This window comes from Mustela lutreola, chromosome 5 (assembly GCF_030435805.1).
Source record: "Mustela lutreola isolate mMusLut2 chromosome 5, mMusLut2.pri, whole genome shotgun sequence".
Lineage (NCBI taxonomy): Eukaryota > Metazoa > Chordata > Mammalia > Carnivora > Mustelidae > Mustela > Mustela lutreola.
Genome location: NC_081294.1, coordinates 2,348,949 through 2,365,578, shown reverse-complemented (window position 1 = coordinate 2,365,578; position 16,630 = coordinate 2,348,949).

Sequence of the window (16,630 nt, the reverse complement as noted above, 5' to 3'; positions counted from 1 at the left end):
GGACCCAGGGCAAGTCTTCTGACTTTTGTCCCCTCAGAGACAGCAACTGGCATACATCTGTGAACAAAGGAGGTCGGAAGAGAAGTAGCAGAAATCAGAAGAGAGAACGATTAGAATAAACCTGCCATTGCTGAAGTGTGCCCTGTGTTGAGTCCTGGCATGCCACCGAACAATTACTTCCAGTGACTCTATTTAGCGAAATGAAAATCTGTGAATGTGTATTTATATCAACTTTAGTTATGAAGTCCTGAAAAAAGTGCCCAAGGTTTCCCATCCCCCGCACTAAGCGAAAAATCTAATAGAGTGCTATGCCAAATTTCAGTTTGGCTTTGGGTAAATTTTGGCTACTTATTCATTCATTACAAAATAAAGATTGGATTTATATTTTGTTTTTCAATGTGACTGGGCACAGCCTTGGGTAGAGATCGCAGAAGAGCAAGCCGGGAAGGGTAAGGATGCAGGACCGGCATGCCGATCGGATCACTGGACGGCCAGGAGGAAGATGTTTTAAGCACCGTTCAGGACATATTGTGTTCTGTGTGTCTGATGGAAACAGAAAATCCCCAGCTGTTGCCTTGGGTGGCTCAGTCGGTTAAGCCTCTGACTCTTAGTTTCAGCTCAGGTCGTGATCTCAGGGTCCTGGGACGGAGCCCCGTGTTGGCTCTGCAGGAAGTCTGCTCGAGATTCTCGCTCCCTCTCCCCCCACCTCTACCCCTCCTCTTGCTCAGGCTGCCTCTCCCAGTCTCTCTCTGACATAAGTAAATAGGGGTCTCTGCGTGTCTCAGTCAGTCAGGTGTCTGCTTAAAAAAAAAAAAAAAAGTTTGACCTTATGCTACAGAAAACTAGAATTCAAACCATAACACAACATTTTACAACCAATGCATTGTCAAAATTAAGATTTCTGTTAGCTAGCAAGTGCTGAATATGTCCAACGTAGAAACGTTATACAAGTAATTTTTTATAGACTCTGGTCATGATCCTAGAGTCCTGGGATGGAGCCCCGAGTCCGGCTCCCTGATGGGCAGGGAGTCTGCTTCTCCCTCCCCTACTCTTGTGTTCTTGTTCGCCACTCATGTTCTCTCTCTCTTTCAAATAAATAAAGAAATCTGTAAATAATTACATAAAATCTTAAAGAAAGAAAATCTCCATTGTGGCTCCTTATCTTCTGCTGTGTTCTAACTGTAGTTGGAATCAGTCAGCTTCTTCTCTGCACGTGGAAGCCACAGCCATCTACATAATATGGACACATTGGCACTGCTGAGGGACTACTAAGAAAGGAAAAGATTAAATACTATGTTGCAATTATGGACAATGTAGCAGCTGTGCATGGTTTATAAATGTAGAGTGGTTTTAAGTGTAGTGGACTTCTTGCTTTCATGTAACAATCCCACAGAGCACTGGTTTGTTTGAGTCAATGGTATTAACGATTAGGGGTTTGGTTGTTTGGTGAAGAGAAAAACAAAACAAAACAAAAATATTACAGAAAACCAGTGATCTTCTAAATCAATGTGATTCTCCCAAGGATCGGATTTTTCTGTATGATTCCCTTCTGGTTCATCTTTAGCCTTCGCCGTGAATTGGTCTCTGTTGCACGAATCGCTCAGTAGCCCCGTGCTGCACAGTGCGGCTATGGCTGTGGAACAGCCGAGAAAACAAAGTGCGGGGACAGTAAGTATCACCCGGTGTCCGGGAGGCAGAAACTTTTCTTTATATTTTTTAGTCAAATATGACACCGAATATGATACCAATTATTTTGTCTTATGAAAAACATCTTTACCTTTAAATTAAGTTGATCTGGGGGGCGGCAGAGTCCCCGACTGCGTGGCAGGTCTCAGGCAGGGCTGGGATGGGCAAGAGCCGTGGGGGCTAGAGGAGCACTGAGGTCTCTAAGTGGCCTTCACTCAGCGCCACGTGTCCACAAACCTGTCCGTTCCATTTGGGACTCTGCTTTGTCACTAGGAGCTGGTGCACGTGCATTCACGGGAGCTGGGCAGCAGGCAGCGGCTGGCTAGGCCTGGGAGGTGAGGGCAGCTGCCGCCATGTCTGCTTCTTAGAGCCAGGCACACGGAGGCCTCCAGGACACGCACCAGCAGGTGTCAAGTGGGAGCCAAAGAGAGTGAGTGTCAGGCTGCGATGTGAGCCCACCCACGGGAGCAGTCCCGCGGAGCAGCCTCACCGGGGACCGAGCCGTAGAGGTCGGGGTAAAGTGTACATTCACCGGCTCCTGAGGAGGCTCACTGAGGTCTGGTCCCCAGGTCCCTTCAGAATTTGTGTGGCTCAGCCCGTGCCACCTAGTACCCAGAGAGTCACCTCCGTGTCCCATCCCACCTTCTGCCTCTGCAGAACTCACAGCCCCACTGGGGGCAAGGGGGCAGATTGGGCACTGAGGGAAAGGAGAGCCTTCATCTCAGATGATGCTCATGCCTGGTCCCCAGCGCCCTCCCCTCAGCGGGCCCTGCTGTGTTTTCTCCGCCACGGGACAGACACTTCTCCAGACGCATCACCCGCCAAGACAACACACTGGCTTGGCCAACTTTTATGCTAAAATGCATTCAAGTGGATCAGCACCTTACATAGACAGAAACTGGGAGACACCTAGAAGGAAACGGGGGAGAAGATCTTTGACATTAGCCTTGGCAATTTCTTCACATGGCACCAAAAACAGGTGACGAAACCCAAGAAGGACCAATGAGACCACAGTCAACTCAAGAGTTTTTACAAAGGAAACAATCAACAAATTGAAAAGGCAGCTTATGCAGTAGGAGAAAATAGTCCCAAACCATACATCTGATAAAAGGTTGAACCCAAAATATATGAAAACCCATAATACTCAATAGCAAAAATGCAATAATCCAGTTAAAAAGTATACAAAGAACCTCTATAGACATTTTCCCAAAGACAGCATACAGATGGGCAAAAGCTATATGACAGGGTGGTCAGCATCACTGATCATCAGGAAAGCCCAGACCCAAACCACCATGAATTATCGTCTCACACCTATCAGGATGGCTATTTATGAAAAAGACGAGATCAGAAATGTTGGTGAGGATTAGGGAAAAGGGAGCCCTTCTCACTGTCTGTGGGAATGGGAACTGGGCCAGGCACTCTGGACATAGAATGGTGGTTCCTCAGAAAACTAAAAATTGAACTGCCGTATGAGCCAGCCGTCCCATTTCTGGGTATACATCCAGAGGAATTGAAATCAGGATCCTGAAGAGACATGGTCACTGCTGCCGACCCATGTTCACTGCACCATGATTCACGAGAGCCAAGATGTGGAAGCAACCGAAGTGTCCGTCGACAGATGAGTCCACGAAGACAGATAGATGATGATAGATAGATAGAAAGAGAGAGAGAGAGAGAGAGAGATGCAGATATGATATAGACACACACACACACACATATACACACACACACACACTGTGGAGTGTTATGCAGCCACGGAAAGGAGGAGATCCTGCCATGTGTGACATCATGGATGAACCTTGAAGGTATCATGCTAAAGGAGATACGTCAGACAGAGAGACAAATACTGTATGACTTCACTTGATGATGGAATCGTAAAAAGCCAAACTTGCAGGAAAAGAGAGTAGACTGGTGGCCATCAGGGGCTGGGCTGGGGCAGGGGATTGGCGAGATGTTGTTTCCTGGGTCAAACTTTCAATCTGTAGTTGTGTAAATTCTGAAAAGACAAAGAATGGCGTAGTGAGTATAGTCAACAATACTGTGTTACGCATATCGAAGTTGCCAAGAGACTAGATCGAACTGTTCTCAGCACAAAAACTAAATGATAACTATGGCGTGTGATGGAGGTATTACCCAACAGGAGGGCGGCGATCAGATTGTAGTTTACATGAATCGAACAACACGTTGCAGACCTGAATCTTACACAATGTGCTGTGTCAATTCCATCTCAGCTAAAAAACTAAAAAATACAGTGCATTCAGATATAGCTCGTACTTTAGACAATGTGAGGAAGAAAACATGTGCATTCAAATATTAAGCCCAGCAAAATGCTCTTATAGATCCCTGTAACTTTTCCTGTTAAAAGTCCAGTTTCCCTCGACTTTTCCAAAGCCCAGGCTTGAAGGACACTCCCAGTATCTGGCTAGCCCTTTCTCTGCTCAACAAAGATCCCTGACTTCGTCCATTACCACAGCTCTTGGGAGATGGGAAGTTTGCTTGTTACCTGGAAGAAAAGAGCATTCTTTGAAGTATTTAAGTACCACTGGAGTTAAAGGGTGTCCGTGCTGCTGGTCAGTTGTCACACATGGGCCTCCTCATTCAGAGACTTCATTGCCAGCTCCCAACACAGACTGCTAACAGTCTCTGGAATCTGCATTCGGTGACAGCAAATGTCTGTGTGAATGGAAATAGAGACGTGTACAGCTCCAGAGGAGGCTGGGCATCCACGCTGATGCACACGCTTGGGGAGGAAGAAGGATAAAAAGCCATCTAGAAAGAAAAGTGGACACAGAGACAATGGATGCCGATGAGAAGTGTGGCATGAGGGAGAACCACGTCAGCTCAGTGGGGAAGCCGCTCAACGGAGCCCAGGAGGGGTCAGGCACAGAGAATTATCCATGAGCCAAGCACTTAATAAAAGCGGCTGGTACACATATGGATTTCATGAAGGTTTATGCAATTCTAAGGTGGCCTGCATTTATAATAGGTTTGTAGATGCCCCTTAAATGGCTTAACAGGGAAGAGATGCAAAGTGGGAAAATACAAGGACCAGATGGCAAGCAGTAAACAGGATAGCCCTCGTGCCCCCCACCGAGACTGCATCCTGGCCTGGACCCTGAACCCACCTCCCTTCTGCAAGAGGTGATGCGATTTCTGTCCTTCTACGGAGTCTAGAGCAGTCCTCACCGGTCACATCCCATTTTGCAAACGGGTGCATTCCGACTCTGCTTTCTATGCATCAAAGTGCTCCAAAATTAGAGCAGTATTTCTATCTTCGCATTGATTTTTTTTCCAAGGCATGTTTAAAATTATGTTGCCTGTTAACTTGTATGTACAAATAGGCAAAGAGAATCCCCCAAATCACTCCACGTGGTTGAGGATGGATGAAACATGTGGCCCGGAAAAATACTTCCTGTTGAGGAAAAAAAAAAAAAAAAAACCAACAGAAAAGAAAAGAAAACAGGCACCTTGCTTATAAATTGCCATTACAGCACACGAAGGCCGTTTAACTCAATTTAGCAACTAAGTCAATGTTTAGGCAAGCCGTCACGCCGGTGCCTTATTAAAATCCTCGTGGCTCTGGAGTGTCTGAGGTGGAAAGAAGGTTAAACCGCGCATCAGCCACGGAGGAAAGCTGAAAGGCTGTGCGGCCCAATTAAGCCCTCAGCCCTGCTTTGGCTCGTAAGCACTTGCTCCTTGATTCCCCTCGGAGCGCCCCGCCAGGCGGCTCCAGAGCGGACCGGGGAGCACCTTTCATGCGGCGCAGGAGCCTGGGGTCTGGCCGAGCCCTCCTGGGTGAGAGGCGGCCGCTCCCTCTCTATTAATCATCGCCCGGCCCTCAGCACCTGGGACTGACTCCGACTCCCCCGGCTGCTATATCGACAATATTCCCTGTTGATTTCCTCATTTTCTCAGCCAAGGCTAGACTGACCTCTTTAAAATTCTTTATAAACGTCAGTAATTGCTGCATCCAACTTCAATTCATTACTTTCCCAGGCCTCATGTATTTTGATGATATGAAAGTTGACCACATTTACATGCAAATTGAAGTTTTATATTAATAAGGGCCAGTGAAAGGCGATCGCATGGTAATGCTCCATTATGACTTTTAAATACATTTGCCCATGTCTCGGCCGGCATTAGCATGGTCAGACCATGAGGAAATCATGTTGGTCTGATTGCAATTTTGTTTTCCAATTGAAAGTACAATTTCATCAGGTTTCCCTGTCATTTCTAATAATGACTTAAGTTTGCTCGCTAAATTGGAGAATTTCTCGCGGCTTCAGATGGGCTGGAAAGAGGTGAGGTGACAGTCGGCCCTGCGTGAAGTGCCTCATTGGGCGCGGCCACCCTCAGACCCCCAGGGCTCCTTTGGCAGCAGGAGTGGCCACGCGGAAGGCCCCACGCAGCAGGGACTGAGAATCTCCGCACATCGACTCTCTTCCTCCAGCTCCGAGAGCCTAACAACACTGCTTTGGCTCAGACACCTTTCCCTTTAACCATCAGAAGCTGCTTCCCTTTCCCAAGTCCTGGGCGGGTGGTCTCTGCCGCTGTCCGTGTGTTTGTATTTTGTAGCACGGAGGAGCTGATCCGTTCTCTCCCCTCCAAGGGGATTATCTGTAAGAATCAGGAAGGGGGTCATGCATTAGTGTCCTGAGTAAGACTCTGAGACCCAGAACCCCATCAGAAACGGATCCGCAATAACAGCGTTTTTCTGACTGACCCCCGTTAAGTGGAATGTAGGCTCTGTGCCTACAACAAACCCCGATCCATCAAGAGGCTGAAAGAGGGTCTCTGTGCCTACAACAAACCCCGATCCATCAAGAGGCTGAAAGAGGGTCTCTGGTCAGATCCTCGACCAGTGGAGCAGAAGACACTCAATGAGAACAGATTCTAGATACAGACATTCCCTGTGATGCTAGAACAATCACTGAGCTTTTCCATGACTCAGTTTCCACGGTTGTGCGTTTCACTGGCCTCTAGACTTTCTCCGGCTCCGCTAACTTGCAAGGCTAGGACAACGCTGACATCTGTTTCTTGTGAATGATGATTCTGATGCTGGGTGATATTTTGGGTAAACACGCTTGCCAGTGCTGTCCATTAAATAGACTCTGGGCATGTCACCTGATGCAGATGACACAATAACCTTTAGTCAACCAATTCCTGGTGCGTTCAACCTTTATCTGATTTATCTCAGCATAGATAAGACCCCGCTGGCAGATTGGAGATGAGAAAAGCCACGGAGGGGACAATAGGATTCTCCCATCTCTGGTCAGTAAAGAACGTACCCCGGGAGCGTCAACATCAACACCCTCACTCTCCATCACTCCCTGTGGCAGTCTAAAGATAAGCCCAGTGCGTTTTATAAATAAGTCTGCGATTCACAGAGAGCCAATGACACACACATACAATGACTATTTATATAAAAACAGAGAGAGGATTCCTTGTCAGTTGACTGGTTTCTGGTTTCAAAGTCAGGTTAAACCCAATATGTATGCTATTGTTTATTTTTTTTTTAATCTTAGTAATTTCAAAAGCATTCCAGAGAAAATATGAGATGGGTGCTGCTTAAGGATGATACTCGATCCGGGGAAAGACGGAGTGTGGCCTGTGGCACTGGAGGCAGAGAAAAGCTCAGACACTGATTTGGTTTAACAACTGATGTTTGATTAATGATAAATGCTTGATGATTAATACAATAAGTGGTTGGTACCAGAAGCAAAGGCCCACGGGCCGCTGTGTGGACAGGTGGTTTTTACGGGATTGCTCATACAGCGGTTCTAAACTTTGCTTTGGGCCACTGACTGAAAACATGATGAAAGCCATGGATTGCCTCTCCAGCGCAGAAACCTGCGCACTCACAAACCCAGCACACTTAGTGTGTCGTTCCAAGACGTGGGAGCAGAATCCTGGCCCACCAGGAAAAGTCTCCGTCCTGATCTCGGCCCCTGTGGACGTGTCTGGTACGTGGCAAAGGGAGGAAAAGTCTGCAGAGGGAGCTACGGTTGTTAATAAGCTGACCTTGAGATGGGGAGATCAGCCTGGATTATCTAGGTGGATCCAGGGAAATCATAACAGTACTTAAAAGTGGAAGAAAAGGCAGAGATCAGCGAAAGAGGTGTGAGGTCCGAAGAAGTGGGTGTGACAGCGTGGGAAGACTCTCTGACTGCAGAGAAAAGGGCTGCCATCCGGGGAATGTCCTCCGCTCTAGAAGCTGGAAAAGGCAAGACAATTGATTTTCTCCCAGAATCTCCAGAAAAGAATACAGCCCTGCTGACACTGGGATTTTACTCCACTGAGAGCCATGTTGGCTTTCTAACATACAAACTGTAAGATTTTAGATTTGTGTTGTCAGTTTAAGACCCAAAGTGTATAGTAATTTGCAGTAGCACCAACAGAAAATTAATACAGCTCTTCAAGGTCCATCCAATGAACGCTTTCTTGAGGCCTCCACAGCGTGTAGATGTGGTGAAACCTTGCAAACACAGCGGAGGGCGGCAAGCAAAACCAGGCGTTCCCAGGAGGACGGAGAACGCTGGCGGGTGGGAGACAGCGCAGGGGGAGGCCGTCCCCGTGGAGGAGCGGGCCTCCTGTGCGGGGAGCCCACACGTGGGAGGAAGGATGAGTCGAAAACCGGGTTTGCAATTACCTGAAGCGGGAACAGCCGAGCTGTAATGGAAGCGTCACTGTGCCCGACTCAGTTCTAAGTGTTTGCACTCAACACCCTTTCGGAAGTTGCTGGTGACTTCGTGTTTTCCGTTGGGCAGACAGGGTTGGACAAACCTTATCTGGGACCACGTGGTCCGTGTCCGGGGGAGCGGAGGGAACCCCAGCTGCTTGCTTCCCTTCTTCGCTCTCAGCCCGTGCTCGTGGGTCCTCCGACAGCACCGGCGGCTACTTCTTGGTTTTTCCTAGCCACCTTCTCTCTGTCCGATCCCTAAATCCGCGGAGAGCCGAAGCTGGATGCCAAGTCTTCTGCTCTAACAAGCGTTTCTGCCTGTGGGATGGGGTCCGCCCCTGGCTTCATCGCCATCCACGGGCCGGGCTGCAGCGTCAAAGCCAGCTCACCCAGGGGCTTCCGTTTGGGCGCTGATAGGATGACTTGAGTCCTGCCCCGCCCCCTGCTTCTCCCCCAGAACCCCCACTTCCAGGAAGCCCCTGCCTCTCACTGATTCCTTATCACAAGGATCTGAGAAATAAGTTCCATTTTCCTGTCTCTTTGCCCTTATTTTATGTTGTCACAAACAAAAACTGCCAGAGATGATTTTGATTCCCGCAGTGCCCCCCACTTCCACGACCCACTCTCGTCCAGATCACAGCCTTCTTCACCCAAGCCTACAGGGACGCGTGGTCCCACTCAGGGTCCTGTCCTGTCCATTCTCCATTCATCGGAAATCATCTGAAATCCATCCAGTTGTGTCACTCCTCTGCCTAAAACCATCCAAAACTGAAGCAGAAACCAAACCTCTGCTCTCTGTCTGCCTCCCCCCATGACCTCCCAGCACCCTCTTGGGCCGTGTCTACTGTCATTGGCTCCCTGCCCCCCTCACCTCCAGGATGTCTGCTCACTCTCAGTGTCTTCGTGCCGGGGGAGGGGGTCCCTCTGCTAAAACGCCCCCCTTGTCTTCCTGAGTTTTTCTCCTCGTGTAGGCCCCTCTTCAGATGTCACGTCCCCAGAGACGCGTCCGTGGTTGCTCCGTCTCCAGTAGCCCTGCCCACCTCGTCGCCCTCGCTGCTTGTTTTCCTTGGTTGCGCGCGTGAGACCACGTGACCGCTTTCCTCACCAGTTTCCAGGTGGCTCTGCGTGGCCGGCTCCCGGAGGGGAACTGCTCTAACTTCTCTTCTGCTGCAGCTCCAAGGCCCGGCTTGCACACAGGGCTCGGTCAATCCTGTGCCGTGCTCGGTGCACTGCTAGCACACGTGCTGTCGGTGCGCTGCTAGCACACGTGCACACTTACTGATGACTTCGGGCGGCACCGCAGTCCCTCTGAAGAGCGTGCGTGCCGCTGAAGGCGTCCCGCAGAAACGGTTCTCCGGGAGCCTGTGTGAAGGTTGAAACGTGCCTAGGACTAGAACGGAGGAAGATCGGTCACTGTCTCTGCGCCTCCGTCATGCGCCGCCCTCCCTCGGACGCCCCTCCACGCCCGTCTGCAGATGCAGTCGTGGCCACCCTGCAGGGTCCGTGTGGTTTCCTCTGCTTCTCCCAGCTCACGGCCCTCTTCCCGTCCAACTCACAGATGGGGTCTTCGGGGTCCCACTCACCCTCCACCCGGATTTGCCGTTACTCTAGACAGCAGATCCTGTGTACGAAACCCATCACAAGCCAGCCTTGGGCTGATTAACTGCCCAAGAGTCACTCACTGAATATTTAGGGAATCAATCCATCAGTTAATTGATAAAACATTCATGATGACAGGCAGCCTCCAGACAGAGAGTGACCAATGGCCTCCGTGAGCCTGGACTGTTCAGCTTTAGCAACGATTGTGCTGCCTTCCAAGCAACGCCGTCAGTCGGGGGCCGATCCGGAACTGCTGGTCGCCCTGAAGACACAGGACCTGAGTGACACCCACTATGCCCTGTGTCCACCCAAAAGCCAACAGTAGCTGCCCTGTCATTTAGAAGACTCAGAAATGGGATGTTCTGCACATTTGAAATGATTTTCCGACGGATGATCCAATTTCCCAGGAATGGAAGTGGTCTTTCTCCCTGGAAAAATGGTATTTCACCCCTTCCCGGTCTGAAGAAGCCGCCGACAGTGAATGGCACTTTGTAGTAAGTCAGATAACAGAAGAGTCACTCTAAGAACGGTTCGGCTTATTTTCTTTCTTTAAGTTTGTGCTAGAGATGAGAAGCAAGGCCCGCCCGCACACCGAGAGAATTTAGGCACCTCTTTGGCTTATTTCGGGGGCTTTAATTCTCCTCTTTTTATCATGGTCGGGTGCTCCGAAGATGGCTTTCCCAAGGCACCGACGACTGACGTGAGCAGAGCCATTACCCCTCAATGTCTCTTCCACCTTCTTTTCCCTAAAGCAGTGTAAAGCTTTCTTTAAACAAACACACACAAAAATAAATGTCTTAATCAGAAGAACAATTTATAGAAACAAAACCAGCAGGTCGGACTGAAGCCGGGCGTTGGGGTGGCCAGACCCCAGCCCCTCGCCCTCCCAAACCGTGCCGGTGCGTGTGGGGAGGGAGGGGCTCCGGCCCCGCTGCAGCCGCCCCCCTTCTCCACCCTCACCCCGGCAGCATCTGGGGAAGGTCCGGGCTGGGGGAGGGGGCAGTGTGCGGGGACACGGGGTCTTCTCCGGCTTCTGAATCGTCTGTACTTTTGAAGGCGGAATCAGGGCATTCCAAGCAGAAACCCCACAGGGTGGAGAAACATCTTGACGACGTTTTTGCGTGTCTGCTCTCTTACCGAGAACTCACCCACTCACACGGAACAAGGGAAAACTGACGCCACGGCTTAAAGCACGAGGAAGAACAGCGGGTCTCTGAGAACGCTGTCCGTCTAGTGCCCCGACCAAGGGAGGTTCCCTTTACTGGGATAGTTTAGCAGGTGGAAAACACCCTGAACAGTCCGCCTCCTGGCCCAGACGCACCACTGAGTCACAGAACCAAGAAACCCCTGTGCTCCGCTTCCAGACTCGTCCTCTCGGGTCCGCTCCCTCGTTCAACGTGTGGAGCACCGCGGGGAGATGAGCACCGCGGGGAGATGAGCAGTGGCCGCCCTGAGCTTCCGTTTCTTTCCGTCCGCCCGTCCCTCCGTCCCTCTCCCTCCCCTCCCCCATCCCTCCCTTCCTCCCTTCCTCTGTCGCCCCCTCCCCTGCGAGACGCTGAAGAACAGCAGCCAGCAGCAGAGGACTGAGAGCCTGGGCTTTGGGTTCATTGCTCCTCTTACTGCAGTCAGGCGAGCAGCTGTCGGACAGGAAGATTGTTGGGTCTGCTTCCAAGACGGTTCCGCATCTCCTCACTTGACTTTCCTCCATTCCGTGGACCCAGGAGAAAGCCAAACTAGGGCTTCTGGGTTTCCGTTGACTCCAGCTGCCCGCTGACATTAGCCATGACAAGTGGAGAGTCTGGTTAATACTCTGCACCTTCCCTGGGGGAAGAAGCAGCTGATTGACATGTTTCTTTGAGTCAGAGAATTCAATTTATTCAAGGTCATTCAATTCTATAAAAAAGTAAAACAAAATGTTCTAATCGGTTGTTAAAAAAATAACTCAATAACTTGTTCCCTGCAAAACTGCACCGGACGGTGACTAATGACCTCCTACAGACTACACATCTCCATGCTCTTGTCCACTTTCTTGGTGTGTGGCCAGAAGTGGAATTGCTGTGTCAAAGGGTACTTCTGAGTTGACCTCTTTTGAGGAACCAGGATGCTGTTTTCCACAGCAGCTGTCCCATTTTGTAATCTCACCGATAGGAGAGAGGCATTCAAGTTCCCCTTTCTCCATATTCTCACCAGCATTTTTTCCTTTTTTTAGTAACAGCCATCCTAATGGATGGGCACCGTCTCACGTTGTGGTTTCGATTGGCATTTCCCTGATGCCGAGTGATGTGGAGAACCTTTTCATGAGCTGTTGGCCATTTAGATGTCATTGTTGGAGAAATGCCTGTCCACGTCTTTTTTAATGGGTTTGCCTTGCTCCTGAGTTGTAGTTCTTTATGTATTTGGATATTAACTCATCATCAAATACATGGTATGCAACTATTTGCTCCCAATCTCCAAGCTGACTTTTCATGCTGTTGACTGTACCCTTTAATGGATAAGTTGTTCTTTTTTTATTTTTTTTTAATTTTTGATGACTGAGGTCCTGAAGACTAATGAGTCTATTTTTTCATTTGTTACCCGATGTTATATCCAAGAAATCAATGTCATGAACCATCTTCCCTGTCTTTCCACCGACAAATTTAAAGGTTTTGTTCTTACATGAGGTCCCTGACCCATTACGAGTTAATTTTTGTGTAGGATGTGAAATAAAGGTCTAATTTCTTTTTTTTTTTTTTCCTGCATGTGGAAATCCAGTTTGCCCGACACCATATGCTGTAAACAGTGTTTTATCCCCCACTGAATGGTTTGGCACCTTGTTGAAAATCACTGGATCATATGCATGAGGGTTTTTCCGGGCGTTCCGCTCTGCTCCCTCCATCTCGACGTCCGTCAGTGCGCCGTGTCACACCGCCCTGACTGTTGCACCTCCGTGGTACATCTGAAATTAGCACATGCGAGACTTCCAAGTTCGTTCTGCATTTTCAAGATCGCTTTGGTGGTTCAGGGTCTCTTAAGGCTCCATTTGAGTTTTAGGATGGATTTTTGTAATTCTGCAAAAAGCATTTTTGGAGTTTTGGTTGGAACTTCAGTGACTTTGTCCATTGCTTTGGATAAAGTGCTGACATCTCAAAATTAAGTGTTCCAGTTCTTGAACAGGGGCTGTCTCTCCAATGACATCTTCAATCTCTTTCAGCAACGTTTTGTAGTTCTTAATGGACAAAGATTTTACCTCCTTGGTTAGGTTTATTCCTAAGTCTTTTATTCCTTTTCGTGCCGTTATAAATGGGGTTGTTTCCTTAATTCCCTTTTTAGACGGCTCATTGTTAGTGTACAGATTCGTAGTTGATCATTTGCAGTGCAGCTGATTTTCCTGCAACTTTGTCGAATGCAGTAATTGGCTCTGGCAGGTTGTGTTTTTCCACTGTGGAGTCTTTTGGGTTTTCTTTATATAAGATCATGTCACCTGTGAGCAAGTCTACTTTGAGAGTTGTGAACAATTAAAGGCATTTGTTGAACGTAATCATCAGCATGTCTCACCCTATGCAAAAGGGCAGAAACCCCCTTTGTGGGTGTCCTTGGGGTGGGGCGGTCTTCACCCTGACATCCTCGCTATGGTGGATCCCTCCCCGGGGCGACGGGAGTTATTTTCAAACACTGTACGATAATTTAATGAATAGATTCTATTTCATTCATGGTTTGTACTTAGGTGTTTGCGTTGTAGCCGAAAGCTGACTGCCACTCGCCCACTCTGAAGCGTTTCTCAACAAGCTGAATGATGCACTTGGGCGCTGATTTCCAAAGCCGGGGCCATCGGGCTCCGCAGCGCAGCCCCGCGCTGCTTACCCGGTAGGAATTATTTCATGGACTGTCTGCCCGCTCCTTCCCGCTTGGAAATGATGAGGAACGTTGCCCGCTGACAAAGGCTTCTGTATTCACAGCTCCCCTCTGAGACCCGGACTGCTACCATCAAAGGTCTGCCGTGTGCTGCCCTTCCTATAATATTTCAATTTAAACACTGCCTCACTGCAGTGGTGTCACATCTCATTTGCACTGTGGCCTTTGTAGGAGACAGAGATCATTACGGCGCGAGCACGGAGGAGAAACACATCGCAGCCGGCCAGGTCGGACGGGACGCAGACGCGGCGCGGGGCGGCGGGGCCGGGAGGGTCTCCCGGAGCGAAGGGGCCGCCGCGGCCCGCGGTCGGGCTGAGCCGACGGAGTCCTGCACGCGGGCCTGCGGGCCGCTCCTCGCTGCGCTCCGGCGTCTGCAGGAAGGACACCCGCGCGCGTGCGGGGAGGGGACGCTGCCCGCGTAGACGGAGTCCCCAGCTCCTCTCTCGCCTCGGTCCTCCGCGCGCGCGGGGCATGGGCCGCGCAGCCGGCAACGCGCGGCTCGTTCCCAGGCCTTTAGATCGGACTCACTGGTTCGGACAGACCGTCCAGCAAGGAGATGGAAATAATCTTTTATTGTTTGTTTTACTCTCCCGTCTCTGCAGCTCACAGTCTCATAATTTCATTCTGAAAGGAACAACGGTCCTGAAGGTTGGCTCCACTTACTCTTAAAACGGGAACAAAGAAGCGGATTAAATCTCCTGCTCCGCCTCCTTCGGCTCTTCTGTCCCCTCTTCTCTTTCCTTCTCCCCAACCCCTTCCCACTGTCCTTCCTAACCGCAGGCGCAGGAATGTGTCCAGGATGTGGCAGTCCCTTCAGGAAGGGTCCCAAGGGTTGAGGCACCAGTGATCCTGGAGCAGCGCAGCGCCGTCTGGACACAGGCCTATCGCCAGGGTTCTCTGAGAGACGGGCTGATGGACATGCAGACTTAAAGCTTATTTCTGCAAAACTGTCGGTAGTGAAGGGAAAAGAGAGACCCTATGAGGCGCACCTTCCTGCAGAGGCATGTGTTTGAGCTATCCAGGAGCCAACGAGGCCTCACACCACACAGTCAATTTGCTGATTAGTTTTCACCTGCCCGTTATTGCAAGTGGCTTCTCAGGTCCCCAGATGCCGTGGGGGCCACAGTGCTGGTGCCCCCTTCTCAGGGCAGGTCAGCTCCCCAAGACTAGACCCTGAGTCCGAAGCCCATCACCGCGTACCGGCTCTGCGAACCCGAAGCTCATGGCCGTCTGCTTCGGAGGGTCCGTGGCCGAGCTGCACCCTCTCCTTGCTGCTCACGTCAGATCAGTCCAGGATTTGTCGCTCTGAGTCCATTGCTTTGGCTCTGAAGGCATTTGTTGAACGTAATCATCAGCATTCTGTAGACATTCTTTAGACCTCTGAAGGGTCTAAAGAAATCTTCCTGTGGCATCTTGGAGCATTGACTGATGGGGCTACCAGAGGAACGCTGGGGATGGCATGTCCTTCTGTCATGGCCCAGGTGTGCGCTATTGGTGCAGGGCTCTGGGACAGGGCCGCAACGCACCACTACCCTGGGTGCCGCCACCCTGGGCACCTTCTGCTCCATGTTCCTGAGAAGTTCTGGGCACCGAGGAGACGGGCTGGCTGCAGCCACCCTTCCCACCCAGGCTCCCTCCAGAGGAAGGAGATCTGCACTGCATTTCTCTTGGAACTTGGCCGAGACTGGTGTGTTCCATGCTCAGAAAACATGCCCCAAACACTTTTGTTTCAGGGGCTTGCAGTCTTCCAGCCAAAGCACCCTCCTCTGCCTGCCAATAGTCTCTGACCTGAATCTTGCCTGGACTGTGTATCAAGGGAGGTCCGTGGGCCGTGTGAGGGCTGCTTGATGCTGCCCTTTCCAGAACTTGCTGTTAGAGCCACCCTGATGCTCCAGGTGGACACCTGCAGACGGACAGTGAGTCCGCCTCGTCTGTGTAGCTGGAGTCGTGGTCACAGAGGTGGAGTCGTGGTCACAGAGGTGGAGGATGGCATGTTTCTTCCGATGATCCGTGGTGGAAATCGCTGCTCCTCTCTGCGAAGTGTTAGCGTTTTGCTTAACCTGCATCCTGTTGTTGTTTCCCGTCCTGCGTGTTCTCCCGAAGGCCCAGAGCTGATGCGCACCCAGTGGGCCTGCAGTGTGCGCTTCAGTGATAGGGGCCAGGGCCCCACCCGCGGTGTCCCATGCCGCCCTGCCACTCTTCTGTCCCAGAAGGTTCCTTTTCCTACTGCTAAGGAGGCGGCCCCAACGCACACTGCCCAGTCGGCCGCCTCTGTGCTTGTCCTTCGCAGAGTGAGGCCTCGGCACGGAGCTTGTCCCCATCGCGCGCAGTTTGCCTCGGAGATATGGAGGGTCCCTGCGGGCATCCTCTGTCCTCCCTGAGGTCAGTCCAGAAAGTGGCAGGCCCACACTGGGCTCCGTCCCCTTCTGAGGAGGGGACAAGGGACTCAGTTACACCCAGCTGCACCCAGTTACACTCAGGTACACCCTCCTGCCCACGCAGGCTCCGGGGTGCGGTGAGGCTGGGGTTGTGCCTGAGGCAGGAGGGTCGGGATTTTGCCCTTGGGGCTGTGGCCCGGCGACAGGCTCCAGAGGGGGCTCCCAGCACTGAGGAGTCAGGTGGTGAGGGGCACTTCCGTAAGCACGGCTTACACACTCCGAGAAAAGAACGGGGCTGGGGAGGACTGGCGCTGGCCGTAGGAGGCGGGTTCCAAGCGAATCACAGTGTTTAGCTCTTGTTTTCTTAAATGTTATTTAATCTCTCTGAGCCTCCTTT